Genomic DNA, 14,442 nt, shown 5'->3' on the forward strand with positions numbered 1-14,442 from the left:
TTCTACCAGTTTTCTAAGACATATTCTGCTTCCTTTACTCACTTTCTCTTATTCCCCATTTATCCCTTTCATATTTGGACAACAGACTGCCAGTCTTTTTCTTTATCTATTGTTTACCTGAATATTCCAGTTCAATTAGAAAACAGACTCACTTATATATGATTCTTCCCTTTACTGCAAAGAGAAGGAAGAGGAAGAACATAAGTTCAATGAGAGACTTTGCCTTATTATTACTGCTCTCCTTTTACTTTACTTAGGCAATAGCACTAAATGGAAATAGGAGTGTTTGTGAAAACACTTCCTTCATGTAATTTCCTTAAGAAATAAATACGATTGGTAAGTATGCTCTGTCCCAAATGATGACTTCATTTAGGGGTAGATGATAGAAAACCTATATTTTAAATTTGCAAGAAATGTTAAAAGAAAGGCAGTGTGACATAGTAAATATAAGGTTGTTCTTAGCATCAGAAGACCAGGTACATTCCTTCCCCTGATGTTTACCAGCTTTATGAGCATGGAAAATTCATATCACCTCAATTTTCCAGCAGAATATTCCTGAGAAATTATCCTTTAGCCTCTGTAGCCTCTGCACAAACACTTGGAAAACAATCATTGTCCATTGTTTGATATTTATATTTCTAGAGAATTAATTCTTGGGGTCTGATTACAATCTGAAGAATTCCTAAGAAGTCTTCCTTTAAATACTCTCTTTTTTTCTCTCATCCTGTCAGAATATATGGATGTGTTGAGGAGGTCTTAAGAGTCTGGAGAGTAGAAATGGTTGAAGATGGAAAGAGAAGGAGTGAAAATTCAGGATTTAAATCATTTTGTTACAGTTCTTTTCCCTGAAAAACCATCTGGGGAAGCTTCACCTGAAAAAAAAAAACAGTAAAATAGACCAGGACCCTAACTCCTTACTTTTATGAGAGATTCTCCTGAAATGATCCCTTATAGTTCTTGGCCTATAGAAATCAGTTGAACTTATAGAAGTTGACATTTCTGGTATTATCACTGAAATATTTAAGGGAACCCAATCATATAAAATACGTTGATATAATCATTTTAAACCCACCATTTCTTTATGTGAGAAGATAAGGGAATACAAAATAGAGATCAGTCAAAGGATTGAGGAATATTTTACAGTGATGAATCATTTGTGTTTGTTAGTTTCAGTTCATAATTTTGACTTAGGCTTCTCCACACTGTGCATCAGAATCAAGGAGTTAGAAAAAACCAGGTCATGATTAAATTGTGGTCAGATTCAGTATGGTATTGCCTACCTGAATGTAAATCCCATCTCTAGAGAAGACATTCTGATTAATAGATTTTTGGAACAAAACCTGACCTATCATATGGCTATTCTGTAAGAACATCAAGAACAATTGATTGCCACATGATGAAGCTGTTTCCTGTACCTCAGCCCTATAGGCGATAACCATTTAAAAGAGGGAGATAGCAGGGAAAGGTTTAATAATTTTGCATGTAAGGATACATTGTGTGACTATTAGGGTGAGACATACAAAGGCATGGTTAGCCTATAACGTTGACTGACATGGTATTTGGATTAGGAAGGCCCTGAATGCTCAAAACAACAATAAACACCCACACACATCCACACCCACACACACAAACACACACACACACACACACACACACACACACACACACACACATACACACACACTCACGCACGCACATGCGCGCACGCAAAACCCTTACTTCATCTCTACCCAGACTAATATCTACAATTCCACATCAGAGTCTCATTTCTTCAATTGAAGGCTTTGATTCTGGTGAACTGCTGGAGAAAAAAATCTATTGATTCTCCTGAATCAATGATTGTTCTCATATTCAATGTGAATGTGGTAAGGAGCAATAAACAAAAGATTTGGATTCTAGAAATGGGCAAGAAGAGAGCACAAGAGTAGAAGGATACAGAACAGGGAGGCTATTAAATTTTATTGCTTTTACAGTTGTATTAGGTACTGTACAACTGGTTATTTTCTCTGGGTATGTACCCTGGCTCCCATTATTCACTTTTCTTAGAAGGCCAAGTATGGTCCACATGGTATTATGTATGGATTCCATGGTACTTCCTTTAGAATTCCCCCATATTTCACTATCTAACAAGAATTAAACTCTAGATCATCCTCTGGAGGATTGGGTACATTTTCTAGATTCTTATTTTATTCTTTCTTCTAGATAGCACTATATCAATCTTTTAAAATCTTTAAATCTTCACAAACTATATTTATTCAGAGTATAAAATTTCAGAGTTCTAAGGAACACCAACGAACTTCAGATCAACCCCACACCTCAAAAAGAATCCCCTTAATAACCACTAAATATGAAGCCATTCAGGCTTTTTGTGATTATCTCATTATATGTTTCTGCTAATTCTAATTGTTAAGAAACTTTTCCTAATTTCCATATGTTGCTCCTACTCTCTATGACCAAATACAAAATTTCTAATGCATACTCTTTGTACCACGTGATAATAGGTTTCTTGACTGTTGCACAGCTTCATACGCCAGACTGATGCAAAAAGGTACATGAGGAAATATCTTTTAAAAAATGCTGATGGTCTGGCTAGGTTGCATAGTGGATAGAGCACTGGCTCTGGAGTCAAATCTGACCTCAGACAGTTAATAATTACCTAGCTGTATGGCCTTAGGAAAGCCACTTAACCCCATTTGCCTTGTAAAATCTTTAAAAAAAATGCTGATACTTCTTGTTTAAAACAAGATCATATCAGGGTAAGGAGGGTATATTCCCTTTAGTGTTCTAGTCATTTCTCTATAAACACTAATGCCATAGGACTTTTGCAGCTGTTTTTCAGATAACATTCTCCTCTAGATTTTCTCTTCTTTTGTTTTAGAGAGGAAAAAGCTCTCAAAACTGCCTGAAGGAAAGAGGGAAGCGAATGTGAAACCATTTTAGGGGAATACATTCTAAGAAAAAAATGAAAAGAATTTTTTAAAAAACCAAACCCTTAAGTGGATGTCTAATGTTAGAATTTCAGTTATATTTTTTAGACTTGTCTAGGGACAATACAATTTGATGTTGTTTTCTATATAGCATTAAAAGGCATTTACATATTCCTTATTTGGGTAAAACAATAAATAAATAACTACAGTGATATATCCTTTTCTCTATTCCACTGTCACAGCTATTTTCACTCTCAAATACTCAAAAATAGGTGAAGACTCACCTTCATCCAGGACATATGCCAAGAGACTCAGTAATTCTGAAGGATCAGGAAAATTCAGATCTAGGGAGCACATTTGAGTACAGATTAGTCCAGGACTCTTGGAGGTGGAGCTTCAGGATGCTCAAGACCTCAAGGGAAAATTCTTGGATAATTTTCCCTACTCTGACACACTAATTGCCTCCACTACTTTCCCCCGAGTCAGAGAATAGTAATTTCAACGTGAAAAATCTGGCATTGGATATATAGTCCCAGTAGTATAGCTGGTCATAATATATGAACAGTTTTGTAACTTTCAGCAATAGTTCTAAAATGCTTTTCTGAATAGATGGAACAATTGACAGTTCCATTAATAGTATACCTATTGTCTTAAGGTCCTTTCATAATTTTTCTTTTTTCTATTGTCATCTTTTCATCTTTAAAAGCCTATTTGGTTCATGAAAAATAATTCCAAGAAATCTTTAGGTTAAAACAATCTCTTTATAAATTATTCTATTTATATACACTCTCTTTATTCGATAAAATTTTCAGGTTCTTGAGAGCAGAATTAGTGAATAGACACTAATTAGGAGGTTATTGTAATAATCCATGTAAGAAGAAATGACAATTTGAACTTGCTTTGTAACCATGTGCATAGGAAGAAGGAAATAAATTCAAGAAAAATTGTTGAAAATTGACAAAAATTGGCAAGTAATTAAAACTGAAAGATGATGAACATCTTTTTAAATATAGTATAGTACCATACACCTGGTGGACATAACATAAAAGTTTACCAATTTGAGTTAAGTTGAAAATTAAAAGGATCCTGAAAAAAATCATCCTTTCTCAAGTAGGTGATCATCCAACTTTCACTTGAATACCTCTAGAGATGAGAAACTTGTAACTTTATGAATTCTTAGAACTATCAAGTCAAGTCAAGTCAATAAGAATATATTAAGTATCTACTCTGTTTTAGTCATCATAATATATTGTGGATTCCAAGAAAATCAAAAAATAATCCCTGCCTTGAATGAAGTCACAATTTAAATGGGGAAACAATATAAAAATTAAAATGTACAAACAAATATTTTGCAGTATGAATTGAAAATAATAATGTGAATACATTAGTATTAAGAAGAACTGGGAAAGGCCTATTTCTTGCAAAATGATATGGTATAGGGGCAGTTAGGTGGCACAGTGGATAGAGCACCACCCCTGGAGTCAGGAATACCTGAGTTCAAATCTGGCCTCAGACACTTAATATTTGTGTGGCCTTGGGCAAGCCACTTTACCCCATTTACCTTGCAAAAATCTAAAAAAAAATTATGTGGTATGAATTAAAATTTGAAGGACATCAGGAGAAAAAAGCAATGAGGGCAATTTATGAACATGTTTAACTATAATGTCTCAATAATTTGTAATTTTTGTGAATATTTATTCTGCCCATCTGTGTACATAACTGGATACTGATGTACTATTTAGTCTTCAAAACCTGATGACTGAAAGATCCATAATCTCATGGTCAATCTATTGATAACACCCCATTAGATCTATGCTGTTTTTTTGGAAAACACTAATTCCTGAATGTCAGGGCACTCAAGTTTAAATATCAATAGGTAGAGAATAAAGTGTTTTGGTTGCTGCAAAGAAAGAGACAAAAGTTAGAATCTCCTTTGCACAGTGATTTATTTATTAGAAGAGAAAAAGCATTCTATTCATTAGGGAGTACATGATTTGAACTAAGGTCGTCTGATTCAAGTTCAGCTTCGGAGACTGTGTGAGCTTCAGTGTTTTCATTTGTAAAATAGGGATGACTTGTGTGACTTATTTCCCACTTATTTACTCTCCTATATTTCATGGTCTCTAGAAATTCATCAAATTGCAACATTACATTAATTTTGAAATAAATACCTCCTTAGTAACCCTAGCTCCCTGGTCACTCTTTTCCTCTGAATGGAAAGGGTGAAAGGTGAGCAGGAGAGAGACCCTCCATTATCCTCTACCATATGAGAAAGAGACTTAAGTGCAGTCACCTCATAATTTCTCAGCCTGGATGTAGCATTTAGCACAGTATCTTGCCTTTACTAAGATCTTAATATACATTAAATTACTATTAGAATAAATGCTAGTGGGGCAGCTAGGTGGTGCAGTGGATAGAGCACAAGGCCTGGAGTCAGGAGTACCTGGGTTCAAATCTGATCTCAAACACTTAATAATTACCTAGCTGTGTGGCCTTGGGTAAGCTACTTAACTCCATTTGCCTTGCAAAAACCTAAAAAAATTAAAAAATTAAATGCTAGATATTATCATTATTACTATAGTTTTTTGTTAAATTCCAGAAGAATAATGGACCAAGATAGTGGTGCAAAGCTAGGAAGTTCCTGAAGCCTTTCCTAAAACAATTTTGAAGAAGGCTCTAAATAGATCCCAAAGTGACAGAACCCATTAAAAAATGAAACAGGAGCCCAGCATGGAAACTACCACCCTCACTACCAAGGTTCCCACAATGCGGGGCATGATGCAAATTGAGTGCATTGCTGCTCACGCCCATGGATGATGCTTTGGTATCCAGACAAGTGTCCCAGGGATTGGTGTGGCCACTGGATGTCAGATGGTGGTATGAACCAGGAGGAAAAGTTAACTGGGCAGGTGGTGCTCATTGCTGGGTAGCCTGGCACAGGGAGATGGCCATAACCATGGGTATGGCCCAGGTACTGGGACCTGACATACCATTGTTGACATCATTTTGGAGATGATCAAGACTGAGGTCTTGACCCATTGGGGCCAGAATAAAGGAATAGACAGAAATTATTGAAGGGGAAGGGGTAGAAAGCTGGATCATTGGCCTATTTATAGGCACTGGATCCAAGGTGGGAGAGCTAAAAATAATGGAGAGGGAGATCATCTACAATCTTGACACCAAGATGATTGAGTCCTTCAAGAAGCAGACATCACCATCAACAAGGCAAAGCTATCTAAATTGGGCTGTTTCTATACCCATGCCGAGGATTATGATGCCGAGGGCTCCCAGACCAACTTTGTTTTGTGTCTAGAATGTGGGATTACAGAAGAGAAAAGAATTTGTCCACACAGTATGTCTCTATGAGATCTATACCATCAGTTCTGCAGACAGGGCTTCTTGCTCCTCTTCTCAAGCAACATGGGAGAGATCAAGTAGGATGTGCCAGAGCAAATCACTGCTTAAAGTGGCCCAGAAGCCCACATCAAGAGCTTCTCTTTCCTCAAATCGGTCTGATGAGTGACATGGTTCCCATGCTCATTATAGCTACAAAACATGGCATCACCAGAATCCACTGGACTCACTGCTCATCCCCTCTACTACTGCTTACAGTGAGGACACCAGATTCTCTGAATCCAGCATGAGGAGGGAAATGTGGATATGAGTGAAGATACTTACTCAGTGTTATCTCAGATGGAACTGTAGACCCTTCTGCACTCTACCATCAAGCACATCACAACTGCCAGCCTGGTGTGCTAAAAGCATAAGGGAGCGAGTCCAGGTGGATGACATTAAACAGGTCTACTCTCTCTTCCTGGATGAATGCTGTTACACACAGTACTTAAAGTAGTACAGGATAGATGCTTTTCTTTTTAATGAGCTCAAAAGTGAGGCCATGGACACCTCCTGAGCCTCCCAGAAATATGCATTTAACTCCTCCCACCATCACTTCCTCTTGTTTTTTTAACCTGAGTGCTGATATTGTGACTTTCTATAAAAATTGTTCTTGAAACCTCAAAAGAAAATTGAAACAACTGTTCAGTGAGTTATCTTGGAGGAACTTCAGAAAAAGGCCAATCATGTGTGCACAGAAGAATAACATATACTAGGGGAGGTGGGAGACTGGGAAACCAGAAAAAGTCCTTTTAAAGTTTTTTATTTAAAAAAATTTTTAAAAGTCTTTTAATCAAATGCAGCTAAGGTCCCAGGACAGCTCTGTCATCAGAGAAGTTACCATCTCCAGATCAGAAAGCAAGATTTCAAACCTTGGAAAGTTGATGAGACTTCAGGCTACCCTAATGCAGGGAGCAAACTGGATGTCCCAGAGTGGAAAACCAGGGATCAGAACTCCAGCTTCCCGAAAAGGAATTATAGCTTGGAACTACACACCCTATATCACAGGAACAGAGTTCAACTGACAAAATGACCAGAAGAACACAATAAAACAAAACAAAAAACATTAACCTTATACATCTACTATCCTGATAGGAAAGTTGTGAAGTCTCTTGAGCTGGTCTCAATACCAAAATGACCCTTTGGAAGAACTCAAAATGGACTTTAAAAACCAGAGGAGAGGAAAAAGAAAAATGGAGAAAATAAGTGATTCATGAAAAAGAAATATGAAAAATTACCTGAAGAAAATTAAAATTTTGAAAGTCAACTTAAAATTGATTAGAAAAGGAAACAAAAGTGCCAACTGAAGAAAATAAAATCTAAAAAAGTTAACATTGGACAATTGAAATGAATGACTGTGAAACATCAAAATTTCATCAAACAAAATCAGAAGACTGGAAACATAGAATAAAATTTAAAGTACATTTTAGGAAAAATGACTGCTCTGGAAAACAGATCCAGGAGAGAGAATTTATGAATTACTGGTCCATCTGAAAGCCACGATCAGAAAAAGAGTTTGGATAATATAGTACAGGAAATTATCATGTAAAACTGCCTGATATCCTAAAACAAGAAGATAAAATAGTCCTTGAAAGAATCCATTGAACATCTCTAGGAGAAGAGCTCAAAATAAAAACTCTAAGTACTACTGTAATCAAATTCCAAGATTCTCAGAAAAGAAGAAAAATAATGCAAGCAGTCAAAAAAGAAGCAATTTAATTACCAGGATCCCACAAGTAGAATTATGAAGGACTTTTCGGCTTTGACAATAATGAAATGGAGGACTTGGTATATGATATTCTGGAGGGCAAAGGAGCTTAGATTACAACCAAGAATCAACTAGTCTATAAAATTCAGCCTGTTCTTTCTGGGGAAATGATGACTTTTTTTTTAATTTTTATTTATTTAAGGCAATGAGTTTTCAGTGACTTGCCCAACATCATACAGCTAGGCAATTATTAAATGTCTGAGGCCACATTTGAATTCATGTACTATCCACTATTCTACCTATCTGCTCCAGATAAATGTAATTCTGTTGGAGAAAGTGGGAATATTAATTGATTATGATGTCATCAAACTTTTAGTTCTTAAGTGATTTTGCTTTACATTATACTTTAGCTCATGATGATTATATTTCTATAAAAAGTACTTGGAAAGAAGGTGTGGTATGAATTCATTATAATTTGATGATGTTTGTGGTTTGCAAGAACTATATTTCTAATGGGACAGAGAATACTTGGACAGAGGCTGTGGGTGTGAGCCTACTATGAGATAATGCTGCTTATAATCAAACTTTGGCAATTGCACTTTTATCAGAAATAATAAAAGGAATATATCTTGTTGGAAGTTGTGAATATAAGACATCTTTAAAACAATCCAGACATTAAAGGAAGAATTATACTAGGAGAAAGTAAGGCATTGGTATAACACAACATGAAGAAGCACAAACACTTATTAAAAGAAAAGGAAAGAAGGGAGGTTGTGAGCACTGAATAAATCTTACTCTCAACAGAATTAGTCCAGAAAGGTAATAATATACATTCCCAATTGAGTTTAAAAATGTATATTCCCCAACAGGGAAAGGTGGGGGGAAGGGAAAGAAAAGGGAAGAAGGAATTGAGAAAAAAGGAGGGTAAAAGTAAAGTTAAAAAAAAGTTAAGGGGGTGGAGCCAAGATGGCAACAAGAAGGGATCAAGTCTTAGGCACTCTCTGATAAAAACATGAACCTAAGGACTCTAACTAAACTTTCGAGAGACAGAACCCACAAAGGGAACCAGTGAGGCAGTTCTCCTACTCAAGGTAACTTGGAAAAGAGCAGAAAGGCTCTGCTCCCCGGGGTCGGAGGGGAGGCCCACCAGAGGGGTGGCCCGCCAGAGCCAAAGAACTTCAGCCTCCCGGAAGCAGCCCAAGGGTGCTGGGAGCCATGGCTCACAGCAGTTGGGGAATCTCATGAGCTGCACCCCGGGGAGCACCGGGCACAAAATGGGGGAACAGCGGGGACCTCTGCCAGAGTGAGCATGTGGAACCCAGCCCTCAGGGCACACAGCTAGCAGCTTGGTCTTTCCCCAGCCCTGATCCAGGAAACAGAAGCAGGCAGAGCAGGTAAGCAGGAGCCTCCAGGGCATGAGCCCATTGAGCTTAGGGAAGGGAGTGAAGAGAGACTGCTGAGCTCTGTCCTCTGCCCCTGGAACAGGACTCTGGGGCTCTGACCACATTCAGATCCTGATCGCAGTCTAGGCCCTGCCATAGAACAGCAAGGCACCCCTACCTCAGCCCTGAGCAACAACTACATTGGAAGCTCATAGGGCTTGGAATATAATATACTGGAAGGCAAAAGAGCTTAGAATGCAGCCAAGAATGAACTACCCAGCATGGCTGAATGTCCTCTTCCAGGGAAAAAGATGGACTTTCAATGAACCAGGGGAATTTCAAATGTTCCTTTTGGAATGGCCAGAGCTGAACAGAAGGTTTGATCTTGAGATACAGGACTCAGGTGAAACCTGGAGATTGGAGGAGAGGGGGGAAATATGAGAGACTTAATGATGATGAACTGCATGTATTCCTGCATAGAAAAATGATACTGATAATATTCATATGAACCTCCTCAGTTAATAGAGCAGATAGAGGGAGCTTTTATAGTTGAAGCACAGGCGAAAGCTGAATTTGAAGATAAAATATGATGTAAAAATGGAGTCAATAGAAAAAAAGGGAAATGTAATGGGAGAAAGAAAAAGGAGATTGGGGGTAGGCCAAGATATTTCATATAATAAGATGTTTTTTATTATTACAATGAGCTATTGCAATGATATGGAAGTGGGGAAGCAAGGGGGAATGAGGGAACCTTTGCTCTCATCAGAGGTGGCTAGGAGAGGAAACAGCATATATACTCAATGGGGTATAGGCATCTGGAGTAAGAAGGGGGGAGCATAGGGAAGGGGTGGGGATGTGAATAAAGGAGGAGAGGATGGACCATGGTGGGAGAGTGGTCAGATATAACACATTTTCTTTTTTACTTCTTTCAAGGGGCTGGGATTGGAAGGCCTGTCCAGGACCATAGGGCCAGATGGATTCTGGGCCTAAGGGCTGGTATGGGGGCTCAGGGCTTCTTGGTGCCAGGACCAGGGATCTGTCTGCTGCACCACTCAGTGACCCTACAGAAGAGTCAGAGTGAAAGAAGAGAGAAAATATAGTACATGGTAGTAGAGAAATAAGAAAGGAGGGAGTTGCGATTAGCAATGGCAACATTGGAAAAATATAGAAGTAAATTTTACGATGGACTTACCATAAAGAATGCAATCCACCCATAACAGTGTTATTGGTGTTGGAACAAAGACTGAAGCACATTTTTATTATTATTATTTGGGGGAGGGTGCAGGGCAAATGGGGCTGGGTGGCCTACCTGGGGCCACATAGCAGGGTGATCTTTGGGTGTCTGGAGCTGGATTTGGACCTGGGTGCTCCTGACTCAAGGGCCAATGCTCTGTCTGCCACCCAGCCACCCCTAATATTATTATTATTTTATTTTATTTTGGGTCTTTTCTCTTCTTTTAGGTTTTTGCAGGGCAGTGGGGATCGGGTGGCTTGCATGTCACATGGCTGGGTGATTGCTGGGTCTACGGGGCTGGATGTGGACTCGGATGCTTGTGGCTCCAGGGCTGGTGCTTCGTCTATTGCGCCACCTGGCCATACCTACAATTATTACTATTATTCTTTTTTAATTTTAATTTTTTTCTCTCCCCTTTATCGCCCAAGCAATTCTATATTCATAGGGGAGTGTTATTTTGTTTACTCTTAAGAATATTTTATTAATGTAAAAAAACATTTGTACAAAATGAGAATTAAAAAATAAAATTAAATAAATAAATAAATAAATAAATAAATAAATAAAGTGACCTGGAAAAGGGGAAAAAAAGAAAAGTTAAAAAGTTAAAGTGGAAAGGGAAAACTAAAGTGGAAAGGGTTGCTAGAAGTGCTGATCAAGAGGCAACAATCAGAAGAAAAAAAAAACCTTGGTTCAGAGTGATTAGAAAAAGGAAAATAAAAAATATAAACAGAGAGAAATAAGAGGGGAATAAGAATTAGTAGTTGTAACTATAAATGTGTGTGCATTTTTTTATTTCCCGTTATAATTTTCCCCCTTATTTCTAATTCCTCCTTCACAACATGATTAATTTGAAATTATGTTAAACATGAGTGAATATGTATAACTTTTACCAGATTGTTCCCTGCCATGGGGAAGAGGGAGGGAAAGGAGGATGGTAGAAAAATGAGGAATTCACAAACTTTCAAATGCATAAATGGTGAAAGCTAATTTTACCTGCAATTTGAAAAATAAAATAATTTTTAATAAAACATGCCTAGAGACTTGTTTGATATGAATGATGTTAAGTGAAGTGAGCAGAACCAGAAGAACACTGGAACACACTAAGAGCAACATTCTGTGATGATCAGGTATGATGGCCTTGTTTTCAGCAAAACAATAGTCAAAGCCATTTCTAAAGGACATGCGATGAGAAATACCATTCACTTCCAGAGAAGCAACTATGGAGTCTCAATTTAGTTTACTTTATTCCATTTAAAAGATTTTATGTATCATGGATATTTTCCTCTCATTTTCCCCCTTTTTGGTTTGATTTATCTTTCACAACATGATTAGTGTGGATTTATTCTTAATATACTTCTATAATCTATATTAGATTGATTTCTGTCTGAGAGGGAAGGGAAGGTGGGAAAAATGTGAAACTCAAAATCTTGCAAAAATGATTGTTAAAAAACTATCTTTACATATAGTTGGAAAAATAAATAAAATAAATGCCATTTTCTTTTCTTCTTCTTCTCTTTAAACTTGCAAAAACAAGAATATCATATTCCAATTCAAAATCTTGAGTTCCAAATTCTCCCCCTTTCTCTCACTCTACACCCCTCATTGAGAAAGTAAGGTACTTATTGCAGCTTAAAAATGTGTAGCCATGAAAAACATTACAACAATTGTCATATTGTAAAAGTAAACATACCCCACCACAGAGAGAGAAACCTTAAGAACATTAAAGAGAGGAAAAAAACGAATGCTTAAGTCTGTATTCAGACACCATCAACTCTGTCTTTGTGATGGATAGCATTCAAAAGTCCATCAGAGAAATTACTTCAATGCTTTTCCCTACACTTTCTATAGCTAGCTATATTTCCCTCATTTCTATCCACCCCACCATTTGGTCTATTCTCTCTCTCCTTTGTCCCTCCTCAAAATTGTGTTGCATCTGACTATCCTTTCACATGATCTTCCCAAACTTCTATCACGTACACTCCTCTCCCTCCCCTTTTTCCCATTCTCCCATCCATTTCCTCTCCTATTTGCTTCTAAGATAAGATAGATTTTTAAACCCAATTGAGTGTATATATAATAATTCCCTTTCTGAGCACTTCTGATGAGAGTAAGGTTCACTCACTCTCCCCTCACCTTCTCTATCTTCCCCTCCACTGCAATAGCTTTTTCTTGTCTCTTTTATGTGAAATAACTTTCTACATTCTACCTATCCTTTACATTTCTTTAAGTACATTCAGTTCTTCCCCTCCTTAACTGCATCTTTTTTTAGGGTTTTTATTTTTGGCAAGGCGAGGGGGTTAAGTGGCCAGGTAATTATTAAGTGTCTGATTTCAGATTTGAGCTCAGGTACTCCTGACCCCAGGACCGGTGCTCTATCCACTGCACCACCTAGCTGCCCTTAACTGTATCTTTTTAATATCTTATTACTTTAAATTCATCTCCTTCCTGTGCCTTGTATATTTACTCCTCTTTTCTCCCCTAATGAGAAGGTTCAAATGAGTTGTCAATATCATTTTCCCATGCAGAAATACAAGCAGTTCAATAGAGAATTAAGACCCTTATGATTTGCCCTCCCTGTCTACCCTCTCTATGCTTCATCTGAGTCCTGTACTTGAAGATCAAATTTTATGCTCAGCACTCATCTTTTCATCAAGAAAATTTAAAAATCCCCTAATTTATTGAATATCCATCTTTTCCCCCTGAAAGAATAAGTTTAATTTTGTTAGGCAGTTGATTCTTGGTTGTAATCAAAGCTCTTTTGCCTTGCAGAATAACATATTACAAACCCTAGGAGTCCTCAATATAGAAGGTGCTAAATCTTGGGTTATCCTGACTGTAGCTCCAGAAATTTGAATTGTTTCTTTCTGGAAGTTTGTAATATTTTTCTTTGACTTGGAAGTTCTGAAATTTAACTATTATATTCCTGGCAGTTTTCAGTTTAGGATCTCATTCAGGAGATGATCATTGAATCTGCTTCTAGGATATCAGTATAGTTTTCCTGGAAGATTTCTTGAAAAATGAAGTCTAGGTTTTATTTTTGTCATGACATTCAGTTAGTCCAATAATTTTTTAAAATTTTCTCTCCTGAATCTGTTTTCTGACAGTTTTTCCAATGACATATTTCAATTTTCTTCTAGATTTTCATTCTTTTGGTTTTCCTTTATTGTTTCTTGATTTCTCACAAAGTCATCAGCCTCTTTTAGCTCTATTATACACTGAAAGGAATTAATTTCTTCAGAAGGCTTTTGTATCTACTTTTCCATCTGGCCAGTTTTGCTTTCTAAGGCATTCTTCTCCTCACTGACCTTTCTGAATTGCTTTTTTTTAATTTGACCCACATTGATTTTTAAGATACAATCTACTTCCATAGAAAGAAAGATTGAAGCATATTTTTCCTTATTTATTTTTCTTGACTTTATTTATTTTGGGGTTTTTTGTTCTTTTTTTGCAATATAACTAATATGAAAATCTGGATAATCTATAGAAAGATGCTTGCCTTTCAAGGAGAAGGGGAAGTGAGGAAGGGAGGGATTGAAGCTCAAAAATTATATTAAAAAATGTTAAAATTGTTTTACATTTAATTGAGAAAAATAAAATAAAAGCATTATTTTTAAAATTTAGACCTTTTGAGTCCTATAGAAAACTGTATATGTAATATTTATTAAATGTGAAGCTTTGTACCATTTTAGTAGGGTCACAACTATAAATCGAATGATGTTTTCTCTTTATAATCTTATAGTTCAGTGAGGAAATAAAAGACATATACAAATAACTATGATGCAAATTAAAAGACAATAA

The 14,442-nt window shown here is 36.9% G+C and overlaps 1 pseudogene; it reads left to right on the plus strand.

Moving 5' to 3' along the window:
* The first annotated feature begins 5,657 nt into the window (after positions 1-5,657).
* On the plus strand, positions 5,658-6,837 carry LOC141489780 (ruvB-like 2 pseudogene; annotated as a pseudogene).
* The last annotated feature ends 7,605 nt before the right edge of the window (positions 6,838-14,442 follow it).

The sequence above is a fragment of the Macrotis lagotis genome, chromosome 1 (genome assembly GCF_037893015.1).
Source record: "Macrotis lagotis isolate mMagLag1 chromosome 1, bilby.v1.9.chrom.fasta, whole genome shotgun sequence".
In the NCBI taxonomy this organism is placed as follows: domain Eukaryota; kingdom Metazoa; phylum Chordata; class Mammalia; order Peramelemorphia; family Peramelidae; genus Macrotis; species Macrotis lagotis.